This window comes from Mustelus asterias, chromosome 13 (genome assembly GCF_964213995.1).
Source record: "Mustelus asterias chromosome 13, sMusAst1.hap1.1, whole genome shotgun sequence".
Lineage (NCBI taxonomy): Eukaryota > Metazoa > Chordata > Chondrichthyes > Carcharhiniformes > Triakidae > Mustelus > Mustelus asterias.
Genome location: NC_135813.1, coordinates 87,529,407 through 87,552,690, shown reverse-complemented (window position 1 = coordinate 87,552,690; position 23,284 = coordinate 87,529,407). Strand labels below are relative to the sequence as shown.

Below are 23,284 nucleotides of genomic sequence, written 5' to 3'. Positions count from 1 at the left end.
GCAACCAGGAATCTGCAAAGGAATTAAATGTCTGAATTTATGGAACAATTGTCCAACAGTTCTACATACGGAAATAATTCAAGAGACAGAGGTGAAGTGTAAAATGGATGAAGATAAAGTTGAAACACTTGAGTGCTAATAGTGTAAGGAATTGTAGGGCAATTATACAATATATTAAACAGGGTTATTGGAAAAGAGCAGGGTAGTGGGATTTAATAATTCTTCTAGGCTGCAAATTTACATGTCTCACCTTGTAGAAAATGAAACAGTATTGGTTTAAAGTGCACAAACTGTCAACAGAAATTTTTCCATCAAATTGTAATCAACATTTGCATTAGAAGAGGTCAAAGTCTTAGAAAGCTTCGAGTCTTTTGGATGATGTGATGGGGAAAGAAAGCGAGCCAAGTTTTAATCTTGAATAGCTCAGCTAAATTGGGTTGAATGGCCTCGCAAACACAGTAAACATTGTTGAGAATCACTCAAAATAAGCTCCAAAAATGTCAGTTGAAGGTTAAAGGGATAAGATAAAGCAAACCGCAGGAGAGATGATAGTTGCAGCCAGGGTATCGCCCACAGTTGAGTAGTTGAAACATGAAAATCGATAAAAATTGTGTTTCATTACAGAGTATTCTAGAAATAGCCATGTACAAGATTCTCACACTAGAGGGAAAAAGAATTTCATTCAAACACATTGTAGATTTTATACTCAGTCTTGTTAGGCTAACTGGCCTCTCTCTTGTTCCACACACACAATTTCTTTTCTCACAATTTCTGTTCACCAGTGCAATTGACGAGCCACATATGATGGCATAAATATCTTTTCTAAAGCAAATTTGTATTCTCAAATATACAATCTTCTGAACAGTACTTTAACAAGAAATGAGCGTTAAAGATGAAGCAGGTTATTACTGTGCACAACATGAGGGACCGAATCCATAACTCGAGTAAAAATGACAAGATTACTGTAGTACCCTTGATTAATGACAATCTACTGACGTTAATTCAGTTTCCTCACATGGCCAAGCATAACAATTCCTTTAATCAGTGATGTGTACTAGCTTTCAATGTTGAAACAAAAATAAGAAAAAATGCTCATAATTAAGTTCATTTTTCTTCATAGATAAAAATAGCCCTCCCACTGGATCGTTGATTAAGGTGCTGAATATCTGAGCAACACAGGCCAAGAAAATTCCAGGTTAAATCTAAGAATAGATCAGCTGTAGGATACTAATTGGTCTAAGCACAGCAGTTTGAGTGGAACATTAGCCAAAGTTTCCGATCTGATGATAATCCATCACACCCTATTGTAAATGTGCACGTGTGCCAGGTTTGATCAGGTTGAGAATCAAATAGCTAACTGATTCTCACCAGCTTGGCTCACATCTGAAGCAGCAACCACAGTATCACAACCCAGCAAAAGAAGAGATTGGCAAAATTTAAATTATCGATCTTCAGGTTTGTTGAAAATTACAGAGTCGACTTCTTTCATTTGAAATGTTGCAGTGGCATAGCTTGATAAGATCTAGTACATTTGGGAGAATTCCACAATGCGGGAGCAAAATGCATGTATTGAAAAGGGTAGTGGAAATCTGGAACTTGCAAACCCTAAAGGCAGACTCTGGATCAAAGTTCTCAAGGACTGAAATAGCTGGAATTTTATTAAACAATTCTATCAAGGGACATTTTTCAAATGTGTATAAATGGATAGAGATAGATTACAGGAGGATATAGATGGGCTGATCGGTGGTAAATGGAATTCAATCAAGATAAGCATGAGCACTTGGGCAGGACAAACAAGGCAAAGGAAAACATGAAGGCAGAACTCCGGGAAGAACCGAGGATCAGGAGGATGTTGGTGTGTACGTACACCAGTCCCTTAAGGTAGCAGGACAGTGGGTAGAGTGGTTAAGGTATACTTGCCTTTATTAGCCGAGGCATTGAGTTTTAAGAGCAGGGAGGTTATTTATGCTGGAACTGTATAAAACGTTGATTCGGCCACAGCTAGTGTATTGTGTGCAGTTCTGAAATCCACATAATAGAAGTTATGTGATAGCATTGGAAATGAAATTTACCAGGATGGTGTCTGGACTAGAGAGTTTTAGTTATGAGAGATTGGATAGCTGAGGAGACCAAGGGGGGACATTATTGAGATATTTTTTTTAAATTATGAGGGGCATAGATAGAGTAGGCAGGGAGAAAACTTTCCCCTTGGCGGAAAGATCAATGACTAGGGGCATAGATTTAAGTTAAAGGACAGGAGGTTTAGAGATGTCAGGAAAAACTCTAAAAGGTGGTGGGAGTCTGGAACTCTCTGCCCGAAAGGACAGTGGAAGCAGAAACCTTCATAACATGTTAGTCGCATTTAGATGTGCACTTGCGATACCAAGACATATAAGGCTATGGGCCAAGCACTGGAAAATGGGATTAGAATAGATAGGTGTTTTGTCTTTGACCAAGATGTGGAGTTGCTGGCATTGGACTGGGGTAGGCACAATAAGTAGTCTCACAACACCAGGTTAAAATCCAACAGGTTTATTTGATAGCATGAGCTTTCGGAGCATTACCCCTTCATCAGGTGAGTTACCTGATGAAGGGGCAATGCTCCGAAAGCTCGTGCTACCAAATAAACCTGTTGGACTTTAACCTGGTATTGTGAGATGATTTACTGTGTCTTTGACCAATGCAGATGCGATGGGCTCAAGGGACCTTTTCTGTGATGAATACCCCTCTATGATGCTATATATCAGACATCATGCAACTAAACGGGTGGATCAGTTTTCAGGGTTTGAATGGCATATTTTTTCTGTGTTCAGAAAGTTGATAATACTGCAAGTAGTACATGAAGAGGCAAACAAATGCTAATTATGTCAGCCTTCGCTCAAAGATGCTACTTCACAAGCAAGTGTGATGAGTATTTACCCCTTGATTAACTTCACTTAAAAACTGGACAGTTATCAGAGACACTGTTGCGTGCAAATTCACTGCTGTGTTTTCCAACATTACAAGTACCCTTCAAAAAAGTGTTACATTGTCTTTCAAGTGCTTTGGATGTACTGAGGTTGTAAAACTGTTAGTTCCTTCTTTTCTTCATTTCTAAGAGATTGCCCATAGTACAGATAAAAAGCTTAAGGCTTGAAACGACCAGTAAGGTGCTCAGGATAACAAAGGGTGATGGTCATGTTTGAAATATCATACTTTCTCAAAATACATAGCGACCTTCATTTTGTAGTGTCTTATAAAATGACAATCTGTGGCGAATAGTGAAATGTACAGAAATATCTTTATTACGCTCCTAAGGTGCTAAAGCTACAGCTTTTAAGTAACCAATCTTGTGAGCTTGACGTAAGCACTGCAGGTTATCAAGCCAGTTGTTGGCCAAAATGCAGGTCACTGAGGGCAATAGCTCTCTCAATCTGCAATAAAAGTCAGCTGCTGAATATTATTGGAAAGGCACTATTCACTTATTTTATATTGATCAGACATTGCCAGGATAGGGTGCAGCACACTTGCTGTTAAAAAGTACAATGTGAACACAAGACCATAAAGTGGAGTGCAGTATGCTGTATTTTGGACCACACTGAATGTCACATTTTGTGAAATGGAAGGTTTTCAAATTTACTGAAGGCAAGGGCCAGCCTTTTGTGCTTGACTTCCATTTTTTCCAGCTGATTTCTGCTGCTAAATAGTATTTCAACCATGCAGAGATGTGCTCATGTTTCTCTGTCAGAAAAATTGTTGACGATGGAATGAATTCTTGGATTGTATTTTAATTTTGCACATATGGCAGTACATGGTCTGGATGGGAAGGAGTAAGGATTGCAAATTCACAAGCCTTCACTGTCCTCTCGGCAAAAGCAGCAAAACCCTGAGCAATTTCTCAATGCCAACTGAAGCCATGGATTAAATTCTTATTTGGCCTGAATGTTATTTCCATTTTATTATTTATTACAATTTTTCTTTGTTTCTGAACTTTGCACTGGCTTGCATGTAAGTGCCGGACTGTCGTGTGTACTCATTGCACAGAGGACTCAATTGGCCTGCCAACAGGGTTAATATCTGGAATTCTTGCCATATCAATAAGCAGTTTCACTACTGATTAATAAGAGGTCATGGGTTTTCTGGTTTATATCAACATATGCTGTCTTGTAATTAGGGAGTAAAGTTGGCTTAATGTGATTGCACAAGAGGTTAAATTAGAGCTTAGATTTCTCAAATAGGAACAAAATTCTGGAAATACTCAAGATAACATCTATGCAGAGGAATAGAGTTAACCAGTGGAACTTAACCAATGGACTCACTGGCTGGCGACAGAGCTTTTCGCTTTCTTTCATGGATGTGGGTGTCATTGGCGGGGCTATCATTTGTGGCCATCCCTAATTGCCTTTGAACCAAGTGGCCTGCCAGGCCATTTCAGGGGGCATTTAAGAGTCAACCAAATTGATGTGGATCAGGAGTCACATGTCGGTCAGACCAGCTAAAGATGGCAGATTTCCATCCATAAAGGGCTTAATGAAACAAGTGGGATTTTACAACAATGGTTTCATTTTCATGGTCATCATTAGACATTCAGTTCCAGACTTCCACTGAATTTAAGTTTCACCATCTGCCATGGTGGGATTTAAATCTGGGGACCCAGATCATTAGTCTGGGTCTCTGGTTGTTAGTTCAATAACGATACCACTACCTGCCTCCTGGCAACAAGAATACAGGGGCAGGGATTGGTTCACTTTCAGCAACTCCGCTGCCCCATTTTCTGATGCCAGATCCTGCACTGAATACATGACAATGATGAAATGTCATCTACAATACCCTCCTGCCCTGGAATGAATTGGAGCAGAAGTGTAAAGGCCACAGACTGCCTACCGGGTATCGCCCCGCTTGATTACAAGACCCCCATCTTGGGGATGGGTATTAAATTCTATCCAATGTTTCAGGTTGTGATGACCTTTCATCTGAATTTCTTGGGTATAATAATTGTATTGAGGAACCATTTTTCATATGGCTGTGCCTATGATGCCCTTAATCACAGGTTTCAAAAAGGTGATTTGTGGAGGATATTAGAACATACAAGTTAAGAAAGAAAGACATAAGAACATAAGAACATAAGAAATAGGAGCAGGAGTAGGCCATCTAGCCCCTCGAGCCTGCCCCGCCATTCAATAAGATCATGGCTGATCTGACGTGGATCAGTACCACTTACCCGCCTGATCCCCATAACCCTCAATTCCCTTACCGATCAGGAATCCATCCATCCGCGCTTTAAACATATTCAGCGAGGTAGCCTCCACCACCTCAGTGGGCAGAGAATTCCAGAGATTCACCACCCTCTGGGAGAAGAAGTTCCTCCTCAACTCTGTCCTAAACCGACCCCCCTTTATTTTGAGGCTGTGTCCTCTAGTTTTAACTTCCTTACTAAGTGGAAAGAATCTCTCCGCCTCCACCCTATCCAGCCCCCGCATTATCTTATAAGTCTCCATAAGATCCCCCCTCATCCTTCTAAACTCCAACGAGTACAAACCCAATCTCCTCAGCCTCTCCTCATAATCCAAACCCCTCATCTCCGGTATCAACCTGGTGAACCTTCTCTGCACTCCCTCCAATGCCAATATATCCTTCCTCATATAAGGGGACCAATACTGCACACAGTATTCCAGCTGCGGCCTGGTTAGTTCAATAACGATACCACTGCCTGGTTCTTAGGTTATTCGCTGAATATGTTTAAAGCGTGGATGGATGGATTCCTGATCGGTAAGGGAATTAAGGGTTATGGGGATCAGGCGGGTAAGTGGTACTGATCCACGTCAGATCAGCCATGATCTTATTGAATGGCGGGGCAGGCTCGAGGGGCTAGATGGCCTACTCCTGCTCCTATTTCTTATGTTCTTATGTTCTTATGTCTTTCTTTCTTAACTTGTATGTTCTAATATCCTCCACAAATCACCTTTTTGAAACCTGTGATTAAGGGCATCATAGGCACAGCCATATGAAAAATGGTTCCAGCAAATAACTAATTTTCATCTCCATCCCACCTCAGAGTTGCAAAGCAATTTAAAGCCAATTTAGGCATGTTTAAAGTATAATTACAGCTGCCTTGCAGAGAAACGCAGCAGTTTGCACATGATGCCAAAACCAAATACATCTTCCTCTCCCCTTTGATCATTCTGAAGGGACTATCCCCTCCGCTCACAAACGCCTCATAGCCATTCGGAACATCCTCTCACAGTCACTCACACTATCTTTGTTAAAAGGCCATATGGAATCCTGGGCTTTATAAAAACTAGAGCACAAAAGCAAGCAAATTTATGAACAACCTTTGTAAAATACTGGTGGCTAATTCTCAAGTCGAATGTTGCCTTCAGTTCCAGATATCACATTTTATAAAGGATGTGGAAGACTTCAGAGAGTGTGCAAAAAAGATTTGAGAATGGTTCCAGGTCAAGAGACTTTGTGGATAGATCAAAGAGGCTGAGGTTATTCTCCTTAAAAAGGTTGACAGGAGGTTTGATAGAGGTGTTCAAAATCATGTGGAGTCTAGACAAAGTAGATCGGGAGAAACTCTTCCTATTGGCAGAAGGGTCAAGAGCCAAATGATACGGATTTAAGGTGAATGGCAAAAGAACCAAAGGCGACATGTGGAAAAATATTTTGTGCATTGAGTGATTAGGACTTGGAATGCACAGCCTAAGAGTGTTTTGGAGGCAGATTCCATCATGGCTTTCAATAGGGAATTGAATAAGCACTTGAGAAAAAAACTGCAGGATTATGGTGATAGGGTAGGGGAGTTGGACAGGTCAAGCTGCTCTTTCAGAAAGCCGTCATGGACACCATGGGTCAAATAGCCCTCTTGGATTCTAAATTCATAAAACACTGAAGCTGCCTTGATACAGCCGAGTTTACCAAAAACCTAAATTTGAAATTTGCCCTCTTGTTTTTCAAAATTATTTCCTATTTCAATGAAACAGCATCTGGGAACGAGATACACAATATATATGGCCATGCTTTGACTGTATGAGCCAAATTCTGCTCGGGAGTCACAAGTTAGGGAAATATTCACTCCAAGCCCAGGGTTTAGGGAGAATCCATGGTGCTCAAATTAACATTTTAACATAGAATGCCTGCAGTGGAGAAGGGGGCTATTCGGCCAGAGTCAGCACTGACTCTCCAACAGAGCATCGTACCCAGCCCCTGTTCCCCATAATCCCACATGTTTATCCCGCTAATCCCTACATCTTGGGACACTAAGGGGCAATTTACTATAGCCAATCCACCTAACCTGAACTTTGTTGGACAAAGACAAAATATTTCAAATAATCGGTAGATAAAATGTTGGAGAAAAGTGCGATTTTTAAAACCTAATGTTTGAAAACCTGAATTTGGTTTATACATTTTAGTTAGGAGGAAAAACATTTTGAGAGAACATTTTTCAAGAATTGTGTGAACTCAGCAGCTGGGTCTGACCGCACGGAATATGGGCACAGAATTTGTAATGAGTAAAGGTGATACAAAAAAGACAAAAATGCAACAGATAGTCAAATACCAGTCACAAGGTCTTCATTGCAAGGTGTTGCACACAGGGAGTCATTATCATGTTAACTTCAGCTGAAATAGGATTATGGCTGGAGGATAATTAGGAGGGCTTGCAGACAGAATTGTGTCTCCATTGTAAAACGCACTTTTTATATTATAATTCTAATGTTTGCATTTATAATGATACTGAAACTGCCTATGCAAAAATCTGCCAGTACATCAATTCCACTGTTGCAAACTGCGTGACAATTTCACAGGCATTTTTATCACATGGAAATGGAAACAAAAATTTATAACAAAAAACTGACAGGATGTGCCCACAGAAGCAAGTTTTTTTCCATGCATTCAGAATCTTAGAAACCCTACAGCACAGAAAGAGGCCATTCGGCCCATCGAGTCTGCACTGACCACAATCCCACGCATATCCTTACATATTTTACCCACTAATCCCTCTAACCTACGCATCCCAGGACACTAAGGGCAATTTTAGCATGGCCAATCAACCTAACCTGCACATCTTTATACTGTGAGAGGAAACCGGAGCACCCGGAGGAAACCCACGCAGACACGGGGGAATGTGCAAACTCCACACAGACAATGACCCAAGCCGGGAATCGAACCCAGGTCCCTGGAGCCGCGAAGCAGCCGTGCTAACCACTGTGCTACCATGCCGCCCTTTGGACTGGTGCAGCATTGTAATTAATATCTGCTCATTTTGATAGTACACTATGGAATGCCACCCAATATTGCCTCATTTCACTTCAGTAATATATTAATTTATTTTATTTGAAGTTTTACTCAGTTAATGGTAGGACATTGGGGAGAGTTACAGAACAAAGATCATGGGGTACATGTTCATAGCTCCTTGAAAGTGGAGTCACAGGTGGACAGAGTGAAGGCGGCATTCGGCATGCTTGGTTTCATTGGCCAGGACATTGAATACTGGAGTTGGGACGTCTTGTTGAAGTTGTACAAGACATTGGTAAGGCCACACTTGGAATACTGTGTGCAGTTCTGGTAACCCTATTATAGAAAGGATATTATTAAACTAGAAAGAGTGCAGAAAAGATTTACTAGGATGCTACCAGGACTGGATGGATTGAGTTATAAGGAGAGGCTGGATAGACTGGGACTTTGTTCCCTGGAGCGTAGGAGGCTGAGGGGTGATCTTATCGAGGTCTATAAAATAATGAGAGGCACAGATCAGCTAGATAGTCAATATCTTTTCTCAAAGGTAGGGGAGTCTAAAACTAGAGGGCATAGGTTTAAGGTGAGAGGTGAGAGATACAAAAGTGTCCAGAGGGGTAATTTTTCCACATAGAGGGTGGTGAGTGTCTGGAACAAGTTGCCAGAGGTAGTAGAAGAGGAGGGTACCATTTTATCGTTTAAAAAGCATTTAGATAGTTACATGGGTACAATGGGTATAGAGGGATATGGGCCAAATGCGGGCAATTGGGATTAGTTTAGGGGCTCTTTTAAAAAAAGGGGCGACATGGACAAGTTGGGCCGAAGGGCCTGTTTCCATGCTGTAATCCTCTAGGACTCTAAGTTATTACTATATAGTCTTCCTCATTCTCTTTAGGTTCACATCCAAAAAACCTGCAGACCTAAGGCCTAATCTATCTGCCATGTTTTAGTTTCTATTGCACACAGAGGCAGACAGACAAATTCCTCTCTGCAGCTCAGTTTCACCAGGTTAACTCAGGTTTCTGATACCTTACCCTCAGGATCATGTGGACAAATTCTGGACTTTGTTCAGTCTTTCATCAACCTTTTTTCACATTGAAATTTGGTCACAGGACATCCTGAAAACCCTCAACTGGCTACAAAGTACTGCAGACATTGGAACCTGCTGCTTATCTGGTCAACATTACGAGAAGGTCGATTTTAAAAAGTTAACATTAAATGTCAAAAGGAATTAAGAATCAAAGCACGTTAATCTCTTCAAATTTTTAAGCTGCCTAGTCAAATTTTATATACTAAAAAATGTGAGCCATTGCTTGGGGTCCGACAACAGCGGGACACATTCAACATTCCGTAACTCTGGCTATCGGCCTCAGACACACAGCTGTTTACAAGGAAATGTAATAGCACTGCAAACATACTTATGAAACATTTCATGAATTTTCTGCAAATATGCAGTACAGAATTAAGTCTTAACACAATCTATGTTGCCTGTACCCATTATATTGGCTGTGCTGTGAGGGAATCTATATTTTTAAATTTAATTAGCATATTTTTGAGGCAGATGCTACCTCAGAATTAAAACTAAACTGGAAAGGAAATGGAAAACTCAAATGAAATTGAACTTCCAAGTTTCCATGGAAACCCAAGATAAAAAGGTTGGGAAATCAAAGCTAAATCTTGTTGAAATATATGAAAGGACATTGATCAGTCCAAGCACTGCAGTAGTGGTTGCTGAAGCCACAGTACAAGCAAATTGAAGATGGAAAATCAGCCAAATCCAGAAGCCGAGTGTAAGTTGATGCAGCTGTTCATGGAAGATAACACTGGTGGATGTACACCAGCTTTGAAAAAGTTTTTCAGATGTGTGCCATTTATAAAAATGGCCTGTCCACAGAACTCAAGTTGGGTTGTGCACTGCTGTTGACTGGGGATCAAACCAAGTTGGAGGGGGGCTGAAATTCCACACGAGAAAGACAGTTTGAAGGACTTTTGTGACCTATTGACTTCACCAAAATCTGATCAGATTGCAAAACCAATTTTTCATACGTCACAGTTGTATCTGCCATTTAGTGTCCAATTTATAGTTCACATTCAACCACAATGTGTCTGTTAACTCATGTTAATTCTGCATTTGCTTTGCTGATTATTGTTCAGCAAAGAATCTTCCATTTTAAAAAGTAGAATTTGAATTTTGCCGAATTTTTCAAAAAAATTACTGGTGTCAACAAAGACCATAGAGCCACTTGCACAATGAACGTACGAACTAAACCAATATAATTAAATAGTGGCCTATTTACGATGCGCAAGTCTGGCATAGTACACACCATGTCATGTCCCGTTGTTATACTAGAGCTAATGTTGAGCAATTTAGGTTTTATTGCTTGCTCAGCTTCCAACTCAGTGAAATTGAGACACTACAGGCACAAATTGGAGTGGAGTATACTGAAGGCATAATATCCAAATGACATCTACATAAATAATAAGATTAAGATTTTAACTGGCATTGAAAAGCCATAGAGCCTCTGGTGATAGACAAATAATTATGCAAATTAGGCTTTATTAAAGTTGATCATAGTAGTTATATGACAGCTTGACCTCACCATTGCTTCATATTTTTCTGCGAACATGAATAAGATACCCACTCACTAATAACGCAACACAAATTTTTATTAACCGTCTTATCACTGATGAGAGACATGCTGTCAAAGCTTTTCATCTTGCACTCATTAGGACAGATACAACAATGTCAAATTTCCAAGGGAGCAACAATGCTCGAGGAAAGGGTGCTGATTGGCAGGGACGTCAATTGTAATTGGTCAAGGCCTTGGGGAGTACACCTAGCAATTACTGTCCCCATGCTTATGTTTAATTCAACAAAGTGCAATGCTTGAACATGTTCCTTTTGCCTGTAGAAAACGGGATCCTGCTATTGAATATATTCAGCTTCAAGCACAAGTGAGATTAGAAGTTACACAAGCTAGAAGGTACATGTATTTGTACGCAGGGAATGGCAACATCACAACCAGAGATTTCATGCTCATCAACCTTCTCTCATGTAGTACAAGTTGTTGCTGCCTTTGAAATTGGGTATTCTTGCATCTGCCCTGATGAGTGCAAGACAAAAAACTTTGACAACCTAGGCTTTTCAGCAATACTCAAGTTCTGTACTACCAAGCGACTACAGTACCTGGAAATCTATTCCATAAACCCAGAATGAGCAATTACCTCCAAAGATTTAGCTTTATTTGAAGCTGGTTAAGTTTTGTAATCCTTTCTTAGCTTTACATTACGATTAACCACTGTCACTTGCAATAAAGAAACAAATTTTACTTTTCACTGAGTTCTCCCAAACTGTCCCCTTTAAATCGGTGCCAGGCATGATTCTCAGTAAGTCGTCTCACAACACCAGGTTAAAGTCCGACAGGTTTATTTGGCAGCACAAGCCACTAGCTTTCGGAGCGCTGCCCCTTCATCAGGTGAGTGTTTTGTTCACAAACAGGGCATATAAAGACACAAACTCAATTTACAAAATAATGTTTGGAATGAGAGTCTTTACAGAATTTACAGGCATGATTCAAGCAGAGAAGACATTCAACAGAATCAATATAAAGCTCCTCTAACATTGCTTTACACCTGGTCTGGAGACATGCAAGAATCATTTGGGTTGATGAGCACCCCAGTTTTCTGAAGGTTGACAATGGATACATTCTATCTGTTCACTTCACATATGTTGACTGAATAACAGTCCATTTTCTGTAATTTGAGAATCACACTCCATATGGCACAGCTATGTACGGCCTAACAAGCAGCAGCTATTTTTCTACCACACCAATTTGAACGAAGCTGGAGCTTCAGTTATTAACAAAGAGAAGAAACACTTTACTGAAAAGGTTTGAGATGCCACTCAAGGTTTCAGTGCTTGCTGACAACAGCTATTTTTCAATGCGATTTGGAGCAGAGTCTTCTGTTAAAGCAACTACTTAATATGGCAACAAAAACATTCCATTGCCTCGTGCCCATTTCCCTCCGGAGCACCAAAATATAAAAGACAAATTCAGGAGCAGCTTACAGATATATCGTAATTTGTAATACGGAAAGTCATTAAAAGATGATTTTAAAAACCACTAGTGTTTGAAACAGTCTCCAAACAATTGCTGGCTTCAATGCTTCCCAGCATCTCTGAACTGGTATGACTTAATTAACTTTTTCTTACTTATTCATTGATTGTGGGCTTCACTGGCTAGGCCAGCATTTATTATCCTAAATGCCCTCTGTGGTGGTGGGAGGCTGCATCCTTGAACCGCTGCAGTCCATGCGGTGTAGGTACACGGGGGGGTTGGGAAGAAATGGTTGTGGATGTGGTGCCAATCAAATAGATTGCTTTGCCCTGGATGTTGTCAAGCTTCTTGAGTGTTGTTGGAGTTGCACTCATCCAGGCAAGTGGGGAGTATTCCATCACATTCCTGACTTGTGCCTGGTAGATGGTGGACAGACTTTGATGAGACAGGAGACTACTTACTCACTCAAGGGTCCCTTGCCTCTGACCTGCTCTTATAACCACAGTATTTATATGACTCTCTAATTCAGTTTCTGGTCAATGATTTTAATAGTGAGGGATTCAGCAATGGCAATGCCAAAGAATGTCAAAGTGTGATGTTCGATTTTCTCTTGTTGGAGATGGTCATTGCCTCTCACTTATATGGCATGAATGTTACTTGCCACTTGTCAGCCCAAGCCTGCATATTGTCCAGGTCTTGCTGCATTTGGACATGGATTGCTTTGGTATGAATAGTCAGAATGGTGCTGAACACTGCATCAAACATCCCCACTTCTGACCATAAGATGGAAAGCTGGTCATTGATGATGCAGTTGAAGATGGTTGGGCTGAGGACATCATCCTAAGCAACTCCTGCAGTGATGTCCTGGAACTGACCACCAACAACCATAACCAGCTTCCTTTGTGCAAGGCCAGACTCCAACCAATTGAGATTTTGCCCAGATTCTCACTGACTCCAGTTTTACTAGGACTTTTTTGATGCTACATTCAGTTAAATGCGGCCTTGATGTCAAGGGCAGTCATTCTCGCCTCACCCATGGAGTTTCACTCTTTTGTCAGTGTTTGAACCAAGACAGTAATGAGATCAGGAGCTGAGTTGCCTTCACAGAACCCAAACTGAGCAAGTTATTGCATAGTGCCACTTGATAACACTGTTGATGCTCCCTTCCATCACATTACTAATAATTGTGTAGATTGATGGGGTGGTAATTAGCCGTGTTGGATTTCTCCTGCTCCTTGTGTACAGGTACATGATGTTCCGGAACAATTTTCCTCATTGCTGAGATACCAGTGTTGTAGTTGTACTGTAACTGCATCTATGCTCCATCCAAATAGCTTTACACCATGATTAGGCTTTGCAGTTATAAACAATCTCACCTCAAATGCTTAGTCAGAATTACAGCCAAGAGATAAATACAATATAGTCTGCAAATATTAAGTTAATTTCCTTAATGGCATAATTTCAAACAGTATGTTTATTCTCAAAAAAATCTAGGGCCAGTAAGTGATTTTGAGGATTTTAAAGAGAACAAAGAACATTACAACACAGGAACAGGCCCTTCAAGCTTGCACCGACCATGCTGCCCGCTTAACTAAAACCCCGTACCGGACACCATATCCTTCTATTCCCATCCTATTCATGTATTTGTCAAGTCATCTCTTAAAAGTCACTACCGTACCCGCTTCCACTACCTCCCCCGGCAAAGAGTTCCAGGCACCCACTACACTGTGTAAATAATCTGCCTCGCACATCTTCTTTAAACCTTGCCCCTCGCACCTTGAACCTGTGGCCCCTAGTAATTGACTCTTCCACCCTGGAAAAAGCTTCCGACTATTCACTCTGTCCATGCGCCTCATAATCTTGTAGACTTCTATCAGGTCACCCCTCAACCTCCATCGTTCCAGTGAGAACAAACCAAGTTTCTCCAACCTCTTAGGTACCCAAGAATTTAGTGTGTCTAAGATTTATCTTGGTCAATAAAGTATTTGCTGCTGCTGGGCTATTCGTAGTACTTCATAAACTAAGTAGTGATGCAGTCAATTAGAAAATCAGCTATTGTGGTTCTTCATAATAAAACAAGTAAAAAAGAAACCAAGTACATACCCATTTGCTGCTCAAGTGACAAAGCACTAATATTTCACCACAAGTTACAGAAGGGAAATTAACTAATCTGTTGACCTGTGCAGAGTGCAGTTGAAAACTCCCTTGACGTTACATTTTAATACCGATCGTTCATTGGGTAGAGTCCGAGAAAATCAGTTCTAATCCCAATTTACAGCAATTACATGATGCATGCTTTCAGTGTGTGGGTTGCTCTACAAATTCTTCACCAATTTGTAACAACATTCAGCCAGAAAGTGAGAACATATTTTCATGTTAACAATCTAAGTACATCCAACAACCTTGAGAGTTACTGCACACATCACCATTTAGCCCACTGGCTAAGTAAAATGCAGCTGAACGTAAAATCTATTTGAACCAAGTTTGTAGAAATCAACAAGAAATGGGTAGGTGACATTCCGAATTGAACTGTGCGTTTGGCTAAAACATTTGAACCATTAGCCTCAGATATCATTGGTTCTTGTGACAGTATTTCAGTCTTGCTCCATTCCCCCAACTACCAGTCTTTGTAGAGTGCTGCTCACATCGCCAGCTTAAAAGATAATCAAATGCTAGGAGTACAGCAAATTTAGAAAACAAATCATGTGCCAAGTGCTTTTTGAAATATACTGAAAGGGGGTTACATGTGAATATTAAGTTACCAATTTGAGAAATCTTTTGTAAACTAAACATTCAACAGCAAAACATTCTATAGTATAGTTTGAGCAATGCTGACTACGGCACGGTAGCACAATGGTTAGCACTGCTGCTTCACAGCTCCAGGGACCCGGGTTCGATTCCCGGCTTGGGTCACTGTCTGTGTGGAGTTTGCACATTCTCCTCGTGTCTGCATGGGTTTCCTCCGGGTGCTCCGGTTTCCTCCCACAGTCCAAAGATGTGCGGGTTAGGTTGATTGGCCATGCTAAAATTGCCCCTTAGTGTCCTGGGATGCGTAGATTAGAGGGATTAGCGGGTAAAATATGTAGGGATATGGGTGTAGGGCCTGGGTGGGATTGTGGTCAGTGCAGACTCGATGGGCCGAATGGCCTCTTTCTGTACTGTAGGGTTTCTATGTTTATTTCTATGTGTTTAGAAATTGGACAAACTTAAAAGGCACCACTAACCTTTAAAAAAAATCATCAAATTATCATTGATACTTCAGACATAGAAACTTAATGATATATTGATAATTAAGAAACATTACCATCAACATTTTTGGCAACACCAGTTCCAAAGAGGGACCAGATGCATAAATTTCCAAAAAAACAAAATTACATCCTTTGATGTATGGACAGACTGATTACCACCATTCAATATTAGCATTAAGTGAAATTCTCACAAAGTATGCGAAGATAATTTAATCCTATTGAATCAGTATAAAGTTGCAGCCAATCCTCCATTATGTACCAATATTTGATAAGGGGGTGAGAGAGTAGAAAGGAAAGCAGAAAGAGTAGAGTCAACATTTTGGTGCTGCACATTAGCCAATATCTTGGTGAGGCTGATGCAAACCAACGGAATTTCAATTTTTCTTGGGCTGAGTGTTTCAGTCAAGAGACAACCTGGGGTTTGCATGAGGTGTTATCACATGATGTCCTTTTAGGCTCGGCTCCACAAAAATTCCATAAGGTAATGTGAAGGCGGCAGATAATTAAATCATGGATAATGAAAGTTCCATCACACAGCTTTTGGTCAAAATTACAGCCGTTGTTTCAAAGAATAGTCTGATTGGACTCAAAACATGAACTCTTTCTCTCTCCAGAGATGCTGCCAGACCAGCTGATATTTTTTCCCCAGGAATTTGTTTTTATTCCAGTTCTGTTAGAATGCAAATACTTGGATTGGGAAGTTGCAGAATCCTTTTGTCCAAAACCATTAGAAAAAGGAGCAAGTGGCCAGGGAAAAAGCCTAATATAATTCTTCTCTTACAAAAATTAAATTGCATCAAACGATTTAATCTCAATGAAAGTTTACAAGCAAAATCCCAGGATCGATAGCGATGACATGACAACATTTAATGTCAACCAGCAAATTGAAAAAACTGGAAATGCTGTGCTTTCAACACATGCAGATTGGTTTCAAATTGCAATTAAAAAAGGGCACAAAAATGAGCACTTAAATCAGGGAGAACTGCATTTTCCAAATCAAACTGCTGTTGATTCAAATTTCAATGCTAAAACAGAAGTACAATAAAAACACTTCATCAGTAGCTGTGAATGCCTTGATGCTCCATGACTGTTCACATTCACTGTAACTTAATACTTGCTTTACAATTTAATCTTTTTCAGCTCCCCACCTCACCTCCCCACCAGCAACCTACTAACCCCAATATACATTCTTGGTAATATTCACCTAACTTTCAACTTGAGTTATTTGAAAAGCATCGGCAGCGAACCTCAGTGTCCCAAAATCAATTCCAACTTTAAACCCCGGTCGAGATGATATTTAATGTGATTTTTGGAGATTTAAACTCTCCAGTTTAATACTTCCAGCTGCTCAATTTCAGGACATGTACTGGTAGTATTAGATTACAAACTCAATACGCCAACTGCATTTTCTATGCCTGCGGGAACAGCAAGTTAACACTTGAACATTTATACAAACCCAATGCGAGTCTCCTCTGATATACATCCCAATTCATCTCCAACATCAAATGTTACTGCTACTAATTTGTGACAATCTGGAGTAAATAACTGCACATCACTGATACTTCATAGCTTACCAATAGTAAATTCACAAGTGCAGAACTATGGAATAAACTGACTTCAGAAACTTTCAAATCAAATCCATTTACAGCACACTCTTTGGAGAGGAATGAAATACTATATTCAATCTTAGAAGTAAAGTCAGACTTAGCTTTAAATCCCATCGCAAGCCATTTGGTTATTTACTGTTGTGAAATTTATTTTAAATTCTACCATTCCTTCTGCCACCTTCCATCCCCCTCCACGCTCCCCCCCCCCCCCCCCCCCCCGAAAAAAAACAAGACTTAAGCATTTGGATGCTTTTCTGCAGTAGCTCCATTTCTTGATATATCTCCTTCACATCAAGCTTACATCTGTCCTTGCAGTTCACCTTTCAGTCTCAGAACGTAATTTCTCACCTTGACTCTTGGTGGCAGACTGTCCAAAACTTGCCTGTAGCCACAACACTTAAATTTCAGTGATTGAGTTTATTGCTCGAATTCCACACATTTTAACATTGAACTCACAGCTCAGAGTGTCCATAGCTCTGTTCATCTTCGCACACCAGTTCAAAATTTGTTACATGCCTCTTTCTAATGAACTGCTGGTTCTAGTATTGCCCACGCCTTGAAACTACTTATTTCCATGGCTCTTTAAGGCAGCAAGCAGCTTCACAAACTCCAACTTTCCTCCAACAATGCCCATCCTGTACTACTGAGCATGTGCAGAATAGAAGAAAAGCAGTTTGCTGAGATGGACAGTTACAGCTGGAAAGTCAACACAGCTACATCTGACCACACCCTAATTAACAGAAACCAAGGACAGTGCTAAAAGCAGTCTTCAAAGTTTGGGTCAGAATTAAACCCACAGCTGCACCACCTAAAATCTACAGTCCACCCTCTCTCTCCTCATAACGCCATGATTTCAGCAGTTTTCCAATCAGTTAAATTCACTACAAAACACATGACAAAGGCAAATGCAACACTAAAAGCTTGCCAAAAGTTGTGTCAAAAAGTTAGATTTGATAAATTTTCAGAAAGTACACATGCAAAACAGATCCTATACAAAGAGACTGTCGTGTTCTCCAGGGAGTAACCTCTATCTAAAGAATACTTGGAACTCAAGTTAGTTCTTCAGCATGCAGCAAGATACACCCGTACGCGTTTGTAATTTGAGCAACAAAAGTGGTACAAACTTCAAATCCACTCGATGGCAATTCTACATTCACCCACATATTCAACAGTTCTGTTTGAAACATAAGGGCCTTGATCAGACAAAATAATTTAGTTTTGCATTTTTACATTGAAAAAGTATACTAGCATAGTAGTACAAAACGAGGTTTGTTTTAAACATGAAAGCTTCACTTTACATTGACTTTGCCAACAGCTACACAATGACTTCATTTAGTTACATCTGAGATGTCTCAGGCACTTAGTTAGTGTCATAGAGAGAAATCAGTATAGACAAGACAATTCATTTCCATGAAGGTTAGAGGAAAATTGGGATGCTCCTACCTACTACATAATCTGCTGCAAAGTTCACATGTAAATTTTCACAAGGCCAAGATCAGACTCTCAGCCCCTTGGGTATAGAACCTCCCAACACCATGACTAGATCAAATAAGTGCTGTGTGTACGAGTGAGTGACAAGGCTCGACATCAGTTCCAATCTACTTCCATAAATTGCAGAGTATTCTGGTGCTAGGGTCTTGACAACTTAGGAATGCATGTTAGCACATCAGCCTCAAGCACACCTGGCCTGCTAAAATTCTTCAACTTGAGATAGCAAGCTGCAGAATCAATTTTATTTCAAAACTGCACTTCTCTGAAAGTTAATTTCACAAGTCGATTCCAAATATGATGCTTTGAGTGAATCAAAGATTCCTCCTGTGCGCTGATTAACATTTGCATCCAAAATAAACTCAATAATATAGATTGTTGTTCTCCTCACAGAAAATGAATATAACATTTTAACAGAATAAGTATTGGACATTTTTTAAAAATTCAATCACCTTCTGACATCCACTTTAGAAACTGAACAACTACCTCCGTTTGGACGCAATGCCTGGTTTGACACTGCCATTGGACAGGTGATTGTGTTTTAAGACACCTGTGAAACTGCACTTCTACGCTGGTGAATCATGTAAAATTGTACTCTCAATAAAAGGATCAGTGAAAATCTTTTTAGTTCTTTAAGCACAAAATAATTTATCTCCAATATGTCTGATCACCCATTAAATTTGATACTGTCACTTTTATTCCTTCATTAACGCACTCAAACATATTTTCGACCTCAAATTAAATACCCACTACTTCTCCATTTGCTAATGCTGTTCCTTTTCAAGGCCAAATATCTTCCACCTCAACAAGTCTTAAAATTCTCAAATCCAAGACTATCCAGCACATTTTTTCTTTCAAACATTGTTCTGCATCTTGTTCCACATCTTGTTCCACTTATCTACTGTTTCCTTTTGGGACAAGACATGGCCAATAGGTGCAAGAAACGAACAGAAATAGTCATTCATTGCTAGTATTTCAAAATACTAACTTCCCTTAGTTAGCTTCAGATATGCTTTTACATACAGGAAAAGCTTAACGACACCAAAATCATGCTTTTGGAACTAACTGGTCATCATTTTCACTCCTGAAACAGTGCTCTTCAGCCTGCTTTCTGAACATTAAAAATCGAGCAAATCCCAAGTTACGCTGCAAGCAAACATTCAACAATCCAACGGATTTTATGAGAAGTGTTTATTCCAACATTCATTACCAATGATAGCCTTTACACCGCAACTTGCAGCAGACTCAGTTTTTAAAAGATCCTTTCTACTCTTCTCAAACATATAAATGCCTCAAGCTGTCCTGAGAATTTTTTCTTATCTACACGAGATGAAAAGTTTTAAACAAAGAACTACTTCAGAAACTCAGCCCAGATCACGCCTTATGTCCACTACTTCATCAGGGGTGAAACAGCAGACCTGTCAACTTCAAGAAGCTATTACTGGCAATAACACACAGTTCTAACATTTGGCAGTTACCATTTATGGTAGCGTTGTGGTCTCCTCACATCTAATGCTATGTCAATTATTTACAGACCCAAGATCAAATTCATTCAGTGTTTGTTTAAAAACTCAGGAATGTTTCTGGATGTTTCTGCAAAACAGCACTATCCTGACCACAGTCACATCAGTAACAGTAGGATTGACACCAACTCAAGTTAATTTACTAAAACAGCACTTCAAAGTTGTGATAACCGGTACAAGGACTTCAGAATGCCAGTTATTCCACTTCACAACTTTCACATTTCTAGTTAACACAAAAGAAATCTGGTCTCCACTACAGTCTACTCATTTTAATTACTGGCCCCTGGTAATGAGCAGGTTCGAAGGGCCTACTCCTGCTTTTAGTTTCTATGTTGAAAAAAATCATGCACTGATGACTTTACCCACAGGAGATAAGCTGCTATTGGGTGTGGTGGGTGGGTCAAGTAAGGGGCAGTTGATCTTCCAGGAAGCAATTCAGCTTTATAGAGATCTATGTAAATTCTGAAGTGTGGAAAACAGTGCCACTTTCCAATAATGCCCATTCTAGCACTCTGCTGCGAATACCATGGCTCGGGCGGGGGGGGATTCTTGTATGCTTGCAATTACCACCTCCACAGGTACAAGGGGCAATCACATTAAGAAAAGTCACTTAAAGGGCTGCCAGCGAATATGAAACCAAATTCTTGCCTATGAGCATCACTGAGGGGGGAGAAAAAGTCAGTTGGATGGCAAGGTATCTATACTGAAACGCTAGCCCATCCAGGAAGACTATGATACAAGCGAGTTGAAGTCATGCTTCAGCTTTGCAAAGCCCTGGTTGGACAACACCTGGAGGACTGAGGGAAGCTTTCGACCACAAGACACAGGAGCAGAATTAGGAATATTGTGTGCAGTTCTGGTCACCTCACGATAAGGGGGATGTGGAAGCGCTGGAAAGAGTGCAGAGGAGATTTATCAGGATGCTGCCTGGTTTGGAAGGTAGGTCTTACGAGGAAAGGTTGAGGGAGCTCGGGCTGTTCCCTCTGGAGCGGAGGAGGCTGAGGTTTATAAAATGATGACGGGGATAGATAGAGTGAACGTTCAAAGACTATTTCCTCGGGTGGATGGAGCTATTACAAGAGGGCATAACTATAGGGTTCATGGTGGGAGATATAGGAAGGATATCAGAGGTAGGTTCTTTACGCAGAGAGTGGTTGGGGTCGGAATGGACTGCCTGCAGTGATAGTGGAGTCAGACACTTTAGGAACATTTAAGCGGTTATTGGATAGGCACATGGAGCACACCAGGATGATGGGGAGTGGGATAGCTTGATCTTGGTTTCAGATAAAGCTCGGCACAACATCGTGGGCCGAAGGGCCTGTTCTGTGCTGTACTGTTCTATGTTCTAGGCCATTCCGCCCATTAAGTCTGCTCCGCCATTCAATCGTGGCTGATAGGATTCTCATTCTCCTGCTTTCTCCCCATAATCTTTGATTCCTTTATTGATCAAGAACTTCTCTATCTCTGCCTTAAAGACATTCAATGACCTGGCCTCCATTGCCCTCTGTGGCAATGAGTTCCACAGATTCACCATCATCTGGCTGAAGAAATTCCCCATCTCAGATTTAAAGGAGTATTTCTTCACTCTGAGGTTGTGCCCTCGAGTTCTAGTCTCTCCCACTAGTGGAAACATCCTCTCCACATCAACTCTAACTAGGCCTCAGAGTATTGTCCAAGTTTAAATTAGATCTCCCCTCATCTTTCTAAACTCCATCGAGTATGGACCCAGACTCCTCAACTGCTCCTTAAATGACAAACCCTTCATTCCTGGGATTATTCTTGTGAACCTCCTCTGAACCCCCTCCAAGGCTAGCACATCGTTCCCCAGGTATGGGGCCCAAAACTGCTCACAATATTCCAAATGGGGTCTGATCAGAGTTTTATACAGCCTCAGCAGTACAGTTTGTATTCTAGCCCTCCAGAAATACATGCCAACATTGAATTTGCCTTCCTAACTGCCAACTGAACCTGGATGTTAACCTTGAGTATCCTGAACCAGGATTCCCAAGTCCCTTTGTGCTTCAGATTTCCGAAGCCTTTCTCCATTTAGAAAATAGTCTATACCTCTATTCTTCCAACCAAAGTGCATAACCTCACACTTTCCCAAATTGTACTCCATCTGCCACATCTTTGCCCACTCTTCTAGTCTGTCCAAGTCATTCTGCAGCCTTTCCCACTTCCTCAACAGTACCTGTCCCTCTACCTTTGTATCATCCGCAAATTTAGCAACCATGCTCTCAGCCCAGGTCATTAATGTAGAGAGTGAAAGGTTGTGGTCCCAACACTGACCCTGTGAACCACCACTAGTCACCAGTTGCCATCCTGAAAAGAACCCCCTTATCCTCACTCTCTGCTTTCTTTGTCAGCCAATCTTCTATCCGTGCCAGTACCTTGCCTCTAACACCATTGGCTCTTAGCTTATTTAGCTTTGGGCAAGATACCTTCAGGAGGACATATTAGTCTTGGAGGGAATACAACATAGATTTACCAGAACACCTGGATGCCAACTGTTACAAGGAGAGATTATATAAAGTAGGTTGTATTCCCTGGAATTTAGACAGTTAAGGGGGTTACTTAATCCAAGTTATTTGAGTATATAGAAAGAAACCATTTCTACTGTTTGGGGAGACTCGGACCAGGCAGCAGAGTCGAAATATTAAAGGGAGATGTTTCAAGAATGAAATTAGGAACACTTTGCCACAGAGAGGCTGGTGGGAGGTTGGAATTCTCTTACACAAATATCAATTGATGCCAGTCCCAATTGTTCAACTTAGATCTGAAATTGATAGATTTCTTTTATTAAGAAATGTGTGGACAGAATGGTGAAACAGGTGCAAGGTGCCAAGTTGCCTACTCCGATGTTAACATTCTGGGGGGTTGCCTGAACTGGACTATTCATATAAACACTGTGGTGACAAGAGCAGCTCAAAGGCTAGGAATCCTGCAAGAGTAACTTGCCTCCTGATGCCCCAAAGCCTGTCCACCATCAATAAGAATTAGACCACCCCTGACTCCTCCCCAAAGTTTGTACACCATAAACACTACAGAAGTCAGGAGTGTGATGGAATATTTTCCACTGGCTTGGATGAGTGCAGCTCCAACAGCAACACAAGCAGCTTGACAACAACCAGGACAAAACTATCCAA

The 23,284-nt window shown here is 40.7% G+C and overlaps 1 protein-coding gene across 22 annotated transcripts in view; it reads right to left on the bottom strand.

Moving 5' to 3' along the window:
* Window positions 1-23,284, bottom strand: part of arvcfb (ARVCF delta catenin family member b) — a 322,152-nt gene that overhangs the window by 152,031 nt on the left and 146,837 nt on the right. Inside the window, exon 1 of one of the 22 annotated variants that reach the window (XM_078227222.1) lies at window positions 17,476-17,769. The exons of the other annotated variants lie outside the window; for them this stretch is intronic. The gene's annotated coding sequence lies outside the window, so the exon portion shown is untranslated. Of the gene's footprint in view, window positions 1-17,475; window positions 17,770-23,284 lie in introns of those variants that run through there. 22 annotated transcript variants of the gene reach the window in all.